This window comes from Crinia signifera, chromosome 1 (genome assembly GCF_055691185.1).
Source record: "Crinia signifera chromosome 1, ASM5569118v1, whole genome shotgun sequence".
In the NCBI taxonomy this organism is placed as follows: Eukaryota; Metazoa; Chordata; class Amphibia; order Anura; family Myobatrachidae; genus Crinia; species Crinia signifera.
The window spans coordinates 407,669,489-407,683,885 of record NC_139217.1 but is presented as its reverse complement, the minus strand read 5'-3'; positions in this window follow the sequence as shown (position 1 = coordinate 407,683,885).

Genomic DNA, 14,397 nt, shown 5'->3' with positions numbered 1-14,397 from the left:
CATTTTAATGACATGTTTTTACACACTGATCTGGTTACCAGCTGGAAACAAATGCAACTGAGCCATCTCCGAGCTTTGTTACTTTTCTTGCTCGCACAGATAAAGTATAGGGCTATTAGTGATCCACCATCAGGTCCAAACAATCATATCAGTTTAGTGCAGATTCCATTTCACTCGCTGCTGTTTTGTAGGTCAGGAGATACTGTACCGTTGTTACAACATCACTAATGAAAGTAAAAAAATCTTGGCTCATGTGTTTGGCAGCCGAATATCAAATGCAATGAAAATGACACTGTAAGAATATATTTATTTATTTTCTTTAGGTCTTCTACTGAATAAGACATCTAGCATTGGGCAGTCAATTGGATAAAATACAAAAAGGGAATAGGCATGTTTTGTGGTAATTGTAATGTGTATGCTCAGTATTACTACTGAGAAGGAAAGCTAAAATTGCATGGTTAAAAATGTCCCCTACAGATTGGAGGACACCAAATTGTGAACAAAAGTACATTAATGCCGTTCTTTGTAGTATAATTTCTGGCCAGGGAAAGATTAAGGGAGGGGCGATATGGTGGGCTGTCCTAGGAACCCCACATACTCAGAGGCCACACCATTGGAGTGTCCCACAAACTTTTTGGCAGGGGGGAGCTAAATTTATAGTTACGCCACTGTTTGGGTTCATAATGCACCAGATACTGCCTAACATTTCTGAGGGCAAGCAAGTCCCCCTGCGGCTGGCACATCTTTCCTGTTATAGGTTCCGACAGATGGTGTCCACAGAAGGTGTATGGAGTGCTACAGTACACAGAGAAGGGGAAGCCACAGTACATGAGACCCCCCAGATAATAATACTCTTCTGTCCCTGTCTTTTCTCCAGGGACCAGGTTCATGCTTTTACCTCCATATGGTGTTCCACTATATGTTCTCTCCTATTATATTTAATATGGGGAAAGGTGATTGCTAGTTACAAACTGAAATCTAAATTGCAGTGTAAGAATAAAGCAACCAGTATTTACCCTGCACAGAAACAAAATAACTCACCCAAACAGTGGTGCAAGTAGAAAAAATGTCTCAGTGGTACGTGGTTAGGGGCGTAGTCATATGACACGAGGGGGAGTGACTACATGACAAAACTTTAGAACACAATGACATTTCTGTTTGGGCTTGTGCATTGCATCCTGAACACAAAATGTAGGGGCCAGGATCAAAGTGTAGGAGCCAGACAAACCATAAATAGGGATATTGCACGCCTAAGGCGCGCTGCAAAAATCTACACAGGACTGCCTGTTACATGTCACACACACAATACATATTACCCATGCCATAATGCCCGTTACACATTATGCCACACATTGTAATGCCCATAACACATGCCACACAACTCAATACCTATTACAAATAATACCATACACCGTAATGCCCATTACATGTTATACCAAACACCATAATGCCCATTACACATTATACCAAACACTGTAATGCCCATTACACATTATATTAAACACAGTAATGCCCATTACACATTATGCCACACACACACCATAATGCCTGTTATATATGGGATGCTGTCAGCATCCTGTGAGTCAGTAATTTGCAGCAAACATTACAGTTGTATAGCTGAGCCAAACACATACTGTACTAAAAAAACACACTAAATAAAACATTTTAAACTTATTATTACAGTATAGTAATATTGCTGCTGCATGAAGCCCAGCTCACCAGAGAGAAGCTTCAGCAGCCAGCAGGACTTTGTTCTCCAGGCCGGACCCTCAATCTCACAGCAGTCAGCCACTATGGGCTGTAAAGCCTGGCATGTGCGTCCACATCTGTCAGCTGTCCCAGTGATGGTGTGGGCGCCCACCTTCCATGTCAGTGTTCCGGTCTCTCTCAAAGCAAACAGGAGGCTCCATGCGTTGTTCTACCCTCGTCCCCTCCAGCCCGGTATAGCATGACCTCATCCAGCACAGCGGCACAGCGCAAACCACTCCACCTTTCCACTAGGCTCTAGTCCTCAGTCTATCCAGCAGCAGCTTATCCCCCCACCCGCCCGGCACAGCAGGACACCCCGCTCCGGCTCCTCAACCACCCGGCAATGCAGGCGGCCGTGCCCTGATATACAGCGGCGCAGCTGCGGCGGGAAAGCAGGACTTTAAAAAAAAAAACGCCCATACAAATGAATGGGAAGCCATTCATTGGCTGAGACCTCTCTCAGCCAATCGCTGATTGGCTAAGAGAGGTCTCAGCCAATGAATGGCTTCCCATTCATTTGTATGGGCGTTTTTTTTTTTAAGTCCTGCTCTCCTGCCGCAGCTGTGCCGCTGTATATGAGGGAACCAGGGCGGATCGCCGGGGGGAGGAGGAAACGGATGGACGGACAGGGGCGGATTGGAATTGAAATGCAGCCCGGGAAAAGTATGGTAGCAGCCCTAATGGGGCGGGGTCTTTTAGCGGGCGGGGTCTGTTGAGGGGGCTGGAATTACTCCTCATAAGGCCTGTTTTTGAATTTATCACAATTGCAACCTTCCTTGCATCTTTGCTGAAGTTGCATCTGCACTTCATTGTGCCTGTGACAGATTCCTCTAGTGTAGGTTAGGCTGAGGGAAGGGAGGCTTTGGTTAAGCTACAACATGGGAGGGTTAGGGTAAGGCTGCTGGAGGTGGTGGTTAGGATTAGGCTACGGGAGGCGAGGGTAAGGTTAGGCTGCCGGAGGAGACGGTCAGGGCTAGGCTGCCAGAGGGGAGGGATAGGATTTACTACGGGAGTGATGTTAGGGTTAGGATGCGCAAGGGGAGGGTTAGGGATAAGCTACTGGAGGGGAAGGTTAGGACACGGGAGGAGGTCAGGCTACTGGACAGGAGGTTCGGATTAGGCTACTGACGGAGAGGTATAGACCGTGGGAAGGGAGAAGTTGGGTTAGACTGCAGGAGGTGTTAGTGTTAGACTGTGGGAGGGGGGTTAGGGTGCAGGAGGGTTTGGCAGTGGAAGTCAGGGTTAGGGGGTTTACGCCATAGCAGGGAAGGGTTAGCAGTAGACCCAGCCTCCTCTCCCTCTACCCCCAGCAGTACAGCTTGCCTCCTGTACTCTTTTTTCCCTGCTCCCCGGGCAGTCACAGGTGATATCTCCCTGTACAGCCTGCCACCTCTTAATCAGCCTCCCTTCTGCGGTCACAGTGCAGGGATGGATCCCAGCACCATAGCCACCACCCCCACTCACCTTGACTGTTGCTTGTGGCCTGTGTTCAGGGGAGGCAGTAGTCTGAGGTGTCCGTTTCCATGATGGTCCCATGTCAATGAGTCCCTGTAGCTGTTGGTTCTGCTGCCACGCTCCTCAATGAAGCTCTTGCAGTGCAAGAAGGAAAAAATGCTTTAAATATGACAGACCTCCACTGCACTGACAGCACCCAAACATGCACACTGACAGCAGGCATACATGCACACTGACAGCACCCAAACATACACACTGACAGCAGGCATACATGCACACTGACAGCACCCAAACATTCACACTGACAGCACCCAAACATACACACTGACAGCAGGCATACATGCACACTGACAGCACGCAAACATGCACACTGACAGCACGCATACATACACACTGACAGCAGGCATACATGCACACTGACAGCACCCAAACATACACACTGACAGCACCCAAACATGCACACTGGCAGCACCCAAACATGCACACTGACAGCACCCAAACATGCACACTGACAGCACGCATACATGCACACTGACAGCACACACACATGCACACTGACAGCACGCAAACATACACACTGACAGCACCCAAACATGCACACTGACAGCACCCAAACATGCACACTAACTGCACACACTCCATCGCACATGTGCTCACCATGGGGTCTGAGCTGTGGTGGGATCTGAGCTGCAGTAGGCTCCGCATCCCCGCACTCGTATACCTTTGGGATGTCACACAGCAGCCGCTGGGTCTGCTTTCTTCAGTTGGACCGGCGCAGCGCACAGATGTTGAGGCCTGGCCACGCCATGCTCGCTCTCTACTGCCCACTGGCATTACACTGTGCAGCTGATGCAAGGAAGTGTCTGTCAGGAGCAGCAGGCAGCTTCAGGTGCACAGGAATGGCTGGGAAAATGCAGCATACGCCAGTTGCCCAGTCACCAGAGGGGCTGTGTGTCTGGGCTGGCTGATGAAGCTGTGAAACCAGCCAGGCCGAGGGTCAATGAGACCGGCCCACCAGCAAAAATGTCCCACATCCAAGAAACATCCCACCAATCCACCCCTGCAGCAAACCCACACATGGCATACATATACACAGCAATCATGCCTGCAAACATACACACACACAGCATTATTTAATTTACACAAACACATCTACAGTATAGCATAAAAAACATACTGCATACACACAAAGCTACAGAGTGTATTCAAAGGCACACACACAGAAAATACATGAATGCATACATACATACTGTACATACATAAATCACACTTACAGGCTGACCACAGGCTGAAGAGGGGAGCAGGCTGGCCTCCGGAGTTTGCTGGAGCATAGAGGAAGTGGGCGGAGCTTCTACTGCTATCTGTCTTCATCTCCCAGGCTGAACTGTCTCTGCTCTGCAAGCCCCGGCTCCTGCTAATGCTGTTCAGCACAGGCTGAACGCAGAACCCGGAAACACAGCTGCCGGCTGGCCTGAGTGCAGAGCAGCCTCAGCAGTAGAGGATCGGCGCCTATGTTCCCAGCAGCTATCCAGCTTTGATCATCCGGCAGTGCCCTGGGCCCTGACAGGCAGCCTCCAATCTTGCTCTGGTGGGCGGGGCAGTAAGGAGGCGGCTGCTGTTAAGGTCTGAGGACGGAGTTCTGGTGGCAGGAGTGTGAGCGAGGCAAGCTCGCCCGTGCTGACGCCGTGCCTCGGCTTAAAGTCACTGCGCAAACCTGCGCATGCGCAGTGACATGTCGGGATTTTGTTATGGCGGTACGGGGTACAGGCGCAATATGTTATAGCGGTACGCCGTACCACCCCGTACCGCCACACTTTCACCCCTGCACCCCAATCTAAAATCTCTGCACATGTTACATCAGCCCCACCTGCAGTGCACATGGTTTTGTCTATTAAAGAAGGAATTTGCTTTTGCAAACTAACAAGAATAACCCCCATAATGTATGCGACAAACATCAACTGTTGCAGAACCTGGAATGGATATTCATTCTAAAGTAAATTCCTCCCATTCCTATGCTAAGCATGAGAACTTTGAATACTCTTCTAGTTTATACAGTTTAATATCTTTAAATAAATGGGGAACCAACATTTGTGTACACTTTTTTATTTATAAACTATATATTATAAATATCATTAGTTGTATAAACACACTTTATTTGCATAGAGTATGATAGTCATTTCATACACGATGACTGCTGGATTTTATGTAACTGTATTTCCAGATAGCCAGAAGAATATTGTATAAAGCATTAATGTATAGCCTACGAGGAATTTCCATCAGAAAAAAACACAGCATGGATTTTTTATTGTCTCATGACAACTAAAATAGAAAATAAAACTGAATAATGTTACCTACAGTGTGCTCAATGAGATTCAGTCTGTTATGTGCACTTATTATGCTAAGGCTGCAATCAGCATTGTCGAAATAACTTAAAGGCAGTTTTTGCATAATTCTGTAAATTAATTCTTAAAAGAAAGTGGAAGCGAATCATAAATAAAATATATTTGACGTGGGACTCAAGCCAATTTCTTTCATATCAGTTACACAAACTACTAGTTTGTCACAGGGAGAAATGTGCCTTTGAATCACAGCCAAGACCCCCAGGCATTTTCATCTATATTATCAGCCACAGTCTCTATGAGACCATTGGGAGCAGGTGTGAAGTTACTCAATATTATTGAGTTAAGTGCTTCTTGGCTTTTGAAGCAGAGGTACAATACTTTAATAAAAATATTGGTCTGTGAAAACACACATGCACCTGCTACTGGTATTCTGTCGGGGTGTTTTAGCTGAAAATGCTATTTCTCTAGGAAATGTACAATTGACTGTATATCAAAAGTTTAATGAATAAAACCTAAAAAAGATTTAAGTGTCAATTTCAAACCATGTGATAAACTCTCTAAAGCTTTGTACAGATTAAATGACTTTGTAAACCATGTGGACGATAAAGACGGGTTCTGAACGTCAGATCGTTTATATTGTTTAGTGTATACGCTCTATTACAATGCCAATGTGTGTTCCAGATGGTCGTTTGTCGCTTCTACTGATCTTTTGTACATGTAGGGTGATTTTAATGTGATTTGAATGTGAACAGCATACTCCTGGATGTAGCAAGATTGCATAGTGGGGGTTATTCTAGTTCACTCGCAAAGGCACAAACACTCTCTAATGAGCAAAACCATATGCACTGCAGGGGGGCAGATGTTAAATGTGCAGAGAGAATTAGATTTGGGTGTTTTAATGTTTCTGTGCAGGGTAAATACTGGCTGCTTTATTTTTACACTGCAATATAGAAATCAGTTTGAGGTATAAACCCCACCCAAATCTAATTCTCTCTGCACATGTTACATCAGCCCCACCTGCAGTGCATATGGTTTTGTCCATTAGAGAGTGTTTGTGCCTTTGCGAGTGAACTAGAATAACCCCCAGTGTGTATTATTTGTCCGGGAGTTCCTGGGAGTTCAAGGAAAATTGCTGATGACATTGCATTGTTTACAAAGCTGTCTAATGGCCGTCTAATAGGTACCCAGCTTGAGGCTGGGGTTACAAAATTAGCAGTTTAAAACAGAACATTTGGAAAATATGGATGACTCCAGCTTTATGTACATGATGCCTTGTTATGCCAAGTAGTTATAGTGTATATATATATATATATATATATATATATATTATATAACAGGCAGAGGACATTTCTTAATGTATTTTTAGGTTACAGTTATCTTTATTTTACTCACTCTTTGTGGATATTCCATCCCTGCCATTTTTCCGACAGTCGAAAAATCTTCACTTTTTGAAAAAATTTGGTCGAATTTACAATCGATTTATTCAATCCAAGTGCCAATTTTTCGTCTTTTAAAAATGTTGAACCTGCATTGGTGGAAAAAACGTCCCAAAAGAGCCGCATTGTATAGGTTTGTCCAGACACTGTTATATATATATATATTATTATATAATATCCCATTATATATTTTACAATTTCATGTTTTTCTTCTGCAGTATTTATGGATTTGTATTAATAAAAATTAAGTTACATGTCAGATATAAAATAATAGATGGTAATACTCCCCTCCAATTGGAAGTGCATTTTGTATGAAGGAAATTACTTCTTATAAGGGCTCCTGTGCACTGAAGAAGAAGCTACTTCCCCCTCTTCTTTTCCCCTCTCTGTTAATAATATGCAGTTGTCAGTAGCACTTCTTTACATAGAATAGGATCAACTCTGAACTCTGAATAGAATGATGATATTTGGAAACAATAACAACTGCCTAGGTCAAAACCACACATTTGAATTGTGTGAGTTATGGTCCACAACTCCTTTACCTGATTGGTTCCTTAAGACCACAGTCTGTATGTTTCTGATGTTCAGCTTGAATCCTGACTTTGATCCTGGGTTGTTCACCCTGACCACTTACCTGTCCCTGATTATTATTATTTGGCTATTTATTTTCCACTTGGTTTACTCAGGTGCTGATCAGGTGGCAAATCTGGGTCTGCAATCTGTGAGTATATTCTACACTTAACTTCACACCATAGTAGAACCAGCATCATCTATTAATGGCTAAGTGGGTCCACAAAGAGATTAAGATAATTACTGGATGTAACAAAAATAAAAAAATAGAGTATATTGTGACCATTGATTGGGATCAGGTTTGATATCTGGGGACTGAGTCGCATGCTATGTCAATGTCGGATCTCATACATCCGAGTCACATTGCACATGCATCCTGATTGATTTCTAATGCACACATACAGAAGTGTAATGAGCATTCCCTGGCAGTAATTAGGAGGTGACTATTCAGATGCAAGGTTAGGACCAATCTTATGGGAATGTTATAATAGTGTTGCCAGTGCTGGATTTTCCATTAGGCACTTTAGGCACAGGCCTATGGGCAGCACATGAATGTCATGTGACCTCCTCCCACTCTGTCTTCTTTGTGCCTTACCCGGTGGTGGCCTTTAATGCCTCTTTTGCATGGTTGCGGCCCATCCAGGACTTCCACACTGTCTTCTATCTTGAAGAGCTCTTCAACGCTCCTCCTCTGCCATCAGACTGTCTCTCCAGCTCTAACACAGGCGAATATTAGGCAATGCAAGGGGGCAGGGCGATAATGAGGTGAGCCATGGTTGGCTTTCTATTACCAGCTCCAATAATGCTGTGCCTAGGGGCGGCCTGACCCTTAAATCTGCCTAATGAGTGTTGCAGGCGTGTAGCTGAAGTGGATGTGTACACAGACACAATCGCTCACATTGGAAGCCATACTTGGGTGTAGATTCTGCACCTAGCATAGGACAGGTGCAAGTTTTGTGGTACAACCTTGAGTGTGTAAAGATGCTCAAAGTTGGCGTCTCAGTCCTTGCACGCTCTCTTGTACAACTGGCCACAGACGTGCACACACAGATACTGCTGTGTCTGACTCAATATCAGGCCATTGGTGAGCTACTGAGCAATCGGTAATATAAATTTTACCCAGGAATACCCCACTGCTTTCACCGTTACACGGCTTAGTCTGTTATAGAGTGAAGAGATGCTGACTGCACATAGTAAAATCCCCTTCTAACTTTTGAGAATGTGTCCATTAAATCTCCATTAAAAACACATTAACAAATCTTTTTTAATTAAATTCAAATAATATGTTTTAAGAATCTTACAAATCCTCTTGTAACTTTATAGCAGTCAAAGCTGCAATGAAATCTAAATACATGGTGAAATCTTCAATAGAACATAAACCTAGTTTCCCTACGACTGAATTCACCCAAAGGTCAAAGACTAATCATTGCTCAAACTTTCTAAGTTATTTAATTTTTTTTTTAAAAGAGAATGAGGCTTTGTAATGCGTAATTAGATTTACTATAAATATTCATAAATTGGAGCAAATACAACACATTGTTCTAGAAAGCAATATGAAAATTAATAAGAGAAAATCCTTCAGTTAGTCAGATATTTCCAGGCTACTAAGCCATTAACAATTACAATTACATAAATCAATCAAAACTATTGAAGCATTTGTCTGCACTCCAGGGCATGAGGACACTGAGAAATCAAATCCCCCCGCAATGTATTTCATCAAGTCCTATTAAATTGATTTAAAATTGAAGTTTTGAAGTAAGCACACATCAAATACTGTATGTGAAATGATTGAAATGTCCCAGGAAGTATTGAGAGTTAATTGATTTTAGAGCTTGCGGTATTTTTCATGCATATATTTTTCATGTAATTAAATCTATTATTGTGGCTTCAAAGCTGATGCTACTGTATCTCCATGACCACACACGCACGCACACACACACACACACACTCTAAAACAGGCAACAACCAGAAGGGGATGAGGTCCACAAGGTCGATTGTTTAAAGGTCGACCACTAATGGTCTACAGTCAAAAGGTTGACATATAAAAAACGTCTACAGTATATGGAAAAAGGACATCATGAGTTTTTTTTTAAAACTGACTTGTCCATACTTTACCATTCTAGTGGGCATAGATGTAGAATAAAATACTGTACCAAGCTCAGTGAGGCCCACACCCAAAGCATAGCAAAGGGAACCGGTACACGCATAAAGGTGTCCATGTCAACCTATGTTGACATAGACACCAACATTTAAAAAAAAACTCACATTGACCTTTTTCCATTTCAACCTTTTCCCTGTCAACCTTTAGCTTGTGTCAACCATTAACCATGTTGATCTAATGCATGTTGACCTTTTTTATGTGTCAAGCTTTTGAATGTCAACTTATAGAGATTTATTCCAATATAAAGTGGTGAAGAATAAAGGATACTGTATACTATTGTAAAGCGCAACGGAATCTGCTGCGCTATATAAGAAACTCTAAATAAATAAATAAATAAATAAGGACCATGTAACCTTCTTACTTGCATACAATAGTTATATAAGTTAACTGTTTTATGTATTCCCCGGACACATCAAACAGTTAATAAATGTGTGTGGAGATACAAGGGAAAATGGTGCATAGATACTAAGTGCTTCCTTTCTGTACACTTGTGTATTTAAAAATGAATCAGAAACAGAAATTTGTTATATTACAAATTCATGTCACTTCTACACATGTCCAGATATATAATTGAGCAAACTTTTCATGGGAATGTGTATTAAATAAAAAGTGAATGACTTGTGTAGTGTAGCGGTAATACCTTCCTTCTTCTGGCCATTGATAGGCAATGCTAAGTGAAATAGATTTGTGGCCAGTGAACTTGGGCCTTGATTCAACTTCAATCTAAAAGGGGCCCCGTTCAGATGTTTGGGGTCTGCGCATGTGCAAGCACGTACAGTATTTGTGCATGAGAAGACCACGACAATGAACTTCAGCGAGTTACTCACTCACCGGTGATAGCGGTGGATCAAGGGCATCCTTATGGGCATCCCCATGAAAACGCTGGGTGTTCCTATGGGTGTGTGGGAAGGCCGATGCCTGCCGGGGGCAGATGGCTGGCATCAGCCGACCATCTCAGCTTCGTTGTAACGCTCACAAATAAAAGTCAGTTTTCACTGACTTCTATTTGCAAAGGCAGGAGAAACCATTCAGTGGTCGGCGACCATCAAATGATTTTTCCTGCTAGTGGACGCATGCGAGGGGATGTGTTCTCGTACACATCCCCTCGCATATTACCAAGGGAAATTGCTCAGTAAGCTGTGATGTTCGCAGCATACTGAGCCAAACTGAATCAGGCCCATAGTTGTACGTGAGGCTCCAGTGATTATGGGGCTAATTCAGGTGTGGTTGGAGTTGCTATCTCCGCTGCTTCCTTGGAAGTAACAGTGATAGTGCTGTATGGTAATGCAGTGAGAGGGGTTTATTACAAGCAGATATTGTACTTCCTACTGCATTTGGTATCCAAGGTGCATCTAGGGTGCAGCATAAGATAACCCAGTCACCATTAGGTGGCTTGCGGTAACCCATGGTGACATGCAAGCCGTCCATCGCAGAGGCAAAGAAATCTCCATTCAAGGAAGCAAATCCCTGATCTCCCCTCCACCTAAATGTCAGCGACATGCTTCTGTTTTTCAAGATGGAGTCTGTCACCACCCCTGAAACGGCATCAGATGGTCAATAACGGACAGTCTCATTCCTAGTTGCTTGCAATGTTGCAAGACTAATTGGCACATGCAGAGAACGGGTCCTGCGCATGGGCAAGTTATTATTTATCAGTACTTTGCACATCATAGAGCAGTATCAGCCACATTTGAATGACCCTCATAGTATGCCTAGAGATTTTTCCACTTAGTTAAATCTAACTCTGCTTTTACTTATTTGATGATCTGCTACAAATGTTTTTTTTTACATTTAAAATGTTAATCAATAAATAAACATTAACTGTGCAAACAATTTGTAAAAAGTAAATAAAAATAAAAAAGAGGAATTTAGGTCAACAGTCAACAGGTCGACATAGTCAATAGGTCAAAATGATAAGGGTTGACACAGCATATGGTCACCATGAGTTTATTATGTTGTTTTTTTTTACTTTTGACCGGGAACAGTAAAGTGTTCCAAATACATTGGTAGTGGAGCATGGCAACTTAGCCGAAACATGGTGAGAGAAGTGAGCCATTCAAGGGGATGTGGTACACTGATTGGTGGTCCATGTGCTATAAGAAAAGCCTAAAAAAACTTTTTGAAGTGTTGACCATTTTAATATCTACCTTTTTGCAATGTGAACCTTGTTCATGTTGAACTTTTGGGATTGACCTAGACTCTATCAACCGTTTCTCCTTCAACTAATAGGGGACACTGGAGGTTCAAGACAGTGGGTGTAGATCAGTGGATGAGTGTAGCCATCACTATAAATTAGAGTGTGACTGGCTCTTCCCCTGCACCCTTATTTTTGAAATGTGCCTGTGGAACTGTATATATCTAGATTATTGGCTCTACAAAGTTTCAGATTAGTTTTTCCTCTTTTCTGTGCTCTGAGTTTTTTTGTATCTGTGCAGAGTAAATATTGGCTGCTTTATTGTTATGCTGCAATTTAGATTTCAGTTTGAACACACCCTACCCAAATCTAACTCTCATGTTACTTTTGCCCCACCTGCAGTGCACACGGTTTTGTCCATTTGAGAAAGATTTAGCTTTTGTGATCAACTTTAAATCAGGCCCTAGGCCTGCTTTTCTTCCGAAGGTTGTCTCTGTGTTCCACATAAACCGACCTATTATGGTTACAATTCTCTGCATGGCTTTATCCTCCTGTCTTTTGGATGTTGCCAGGGCTCTGAATGGCTATGAGGACCGGACTGCTTTGTGTCAGAAATCTGACACTCTGCTTGTTCTATATGATGTAGCTGGCCCGCCTCTAAACAGACGCTGGCTCGCTAGATCAGTGTGGTCATCAGTAAGGCTTACCTAAATACGGCTCACCCTCCGCCTCTTTCATTATGGCTCATTTAACATATTCTGTTGGTTGCTCCTGGGCAGCTGCCTGGGGGCTCCTGTTGCTCAATTGTGCCATGCTGCAACTTGGTCAGGCCAGAACACTTTTGTTCATTTTTACAGTTTTGATACATTTGCGGCTTCAGATGCTCAGTTTGGCCATTCTGTTTTTCAAGTGCCCCAGATCCTTCCTCCCGTGTGAGGGCTTTGGGACGTGTCCACTGTCTTTAACTGCCAGTGTCCCCTAGTGGATGAAGTAGAAAACAGGATTTTGTTACCTACGGATAAATCCCTTTCTCCGATTTCACAGGCGGCACTGAATGCCTATCCAGTGCTGTTTTTCTGCCATGGTTTGCAGTGTTATCCTCCTCCTTTTCTCATTGATCTATCTTTCGTCTCCTCGGGCTCAGTTCTAAACTGGAAAGGATCATAGCACGGGAGGATTCACACTTTTATCTACTGTCTAGAACTTACAATGTTCCCTGTTAAATCAGAGAAAGGGATATATCAGTCAGTACCAAAATCCTGTTTTTACAGTAGACCTGATGAATTTAACCCAATATTTCCAAACTCTTTAACTAAACCAACAAAATATTGCAAATTCGGAATTGGAACACTCAATAAAAAAAACATAACAATTTAGATTTTTCTTGTAGAGATGCTCATCTGAGACCATCTGTTAATGCAATGTACAGTTTCTTATATCTTACATCTCAGTACTGGAATGTCTGGTCGGCCACAGCTGTCACAGGATACATGGATCCTTGTAAGGATTTGAGAGCATTGTGTACTGTGGGCACCCACAGCTGCGGAGCTGTGAGTGGGTGTTATTGAGCGGATGCAATACATTTCCTCTTGTCTGACATACTAAGTATTAGCATTGAGAATACCCAACTAAAAGCACATAATGCCTCAAAACTGTACATAACACAGCAAGAAACAAATCATTGGAAAATCATTTGTAGTACAGTATATTGATACAATAAATATTATATGTAATTTGCAGTAAATATATCTGGATATAATAGTGCCCACTCTACTCAAATGTAAAACACATGTCAGTCCATCGAAATCTAACCTTTATAATGAGCAGTTCAATAGTCATAACAAAATGAGTTGTTTCAATCTACAGGACTTTTTGTACCTGATTTTATTTTTCAGTGCCTTTATTTTATATTTCTTGCTGTGCTTAGAGAGTAAAATACCGTAACACATTTTCTCACCAAGTATAACTATTCCATTTGGCTTATACTGTATATTGAAATAGGAAGTGGCTCAATTGCTGGATATAGTTGTAGTCATACTAGGCGGGATAATTAGGAGGGTGGGAATGTAAATGAGATGAAGAAAGCTGAGCTCAGCAAATGGATAGCATCAATTAATATTAATGCTTTACTCCTACACGATGATAGACATTAATATAAAAAAAAGTAATTTGTGTCAAAGAATTGAAGCTAAGTAGATTTAGCTACTCAAGGCCTTCTTACACTTGCCACAAGGTTATAATAAATGAGAACTTCGAATACAAAAGGAACTGCTTAATATATTATTATTATCATCATCTTTATATATATATATGTCTAGTGTCCGTGTGGCTCCGAAACACTGCCATCTGTTGGCAGCAAACTACATCTACTAGCTTTCGAAGCATTTGTTTCGAGCGCGCTTACACTGCCATCTGTTGGCAGCAAGTGAATCTTCATCTACTAGCTTTCGAAGCATTTGTTTCAAGCGGGCTTACTAGTCATTCATAACTGTATTGTAGCACAGACATGCACAATTTAAAACAAGCTCAACGTTAATGCTTTATAAATCG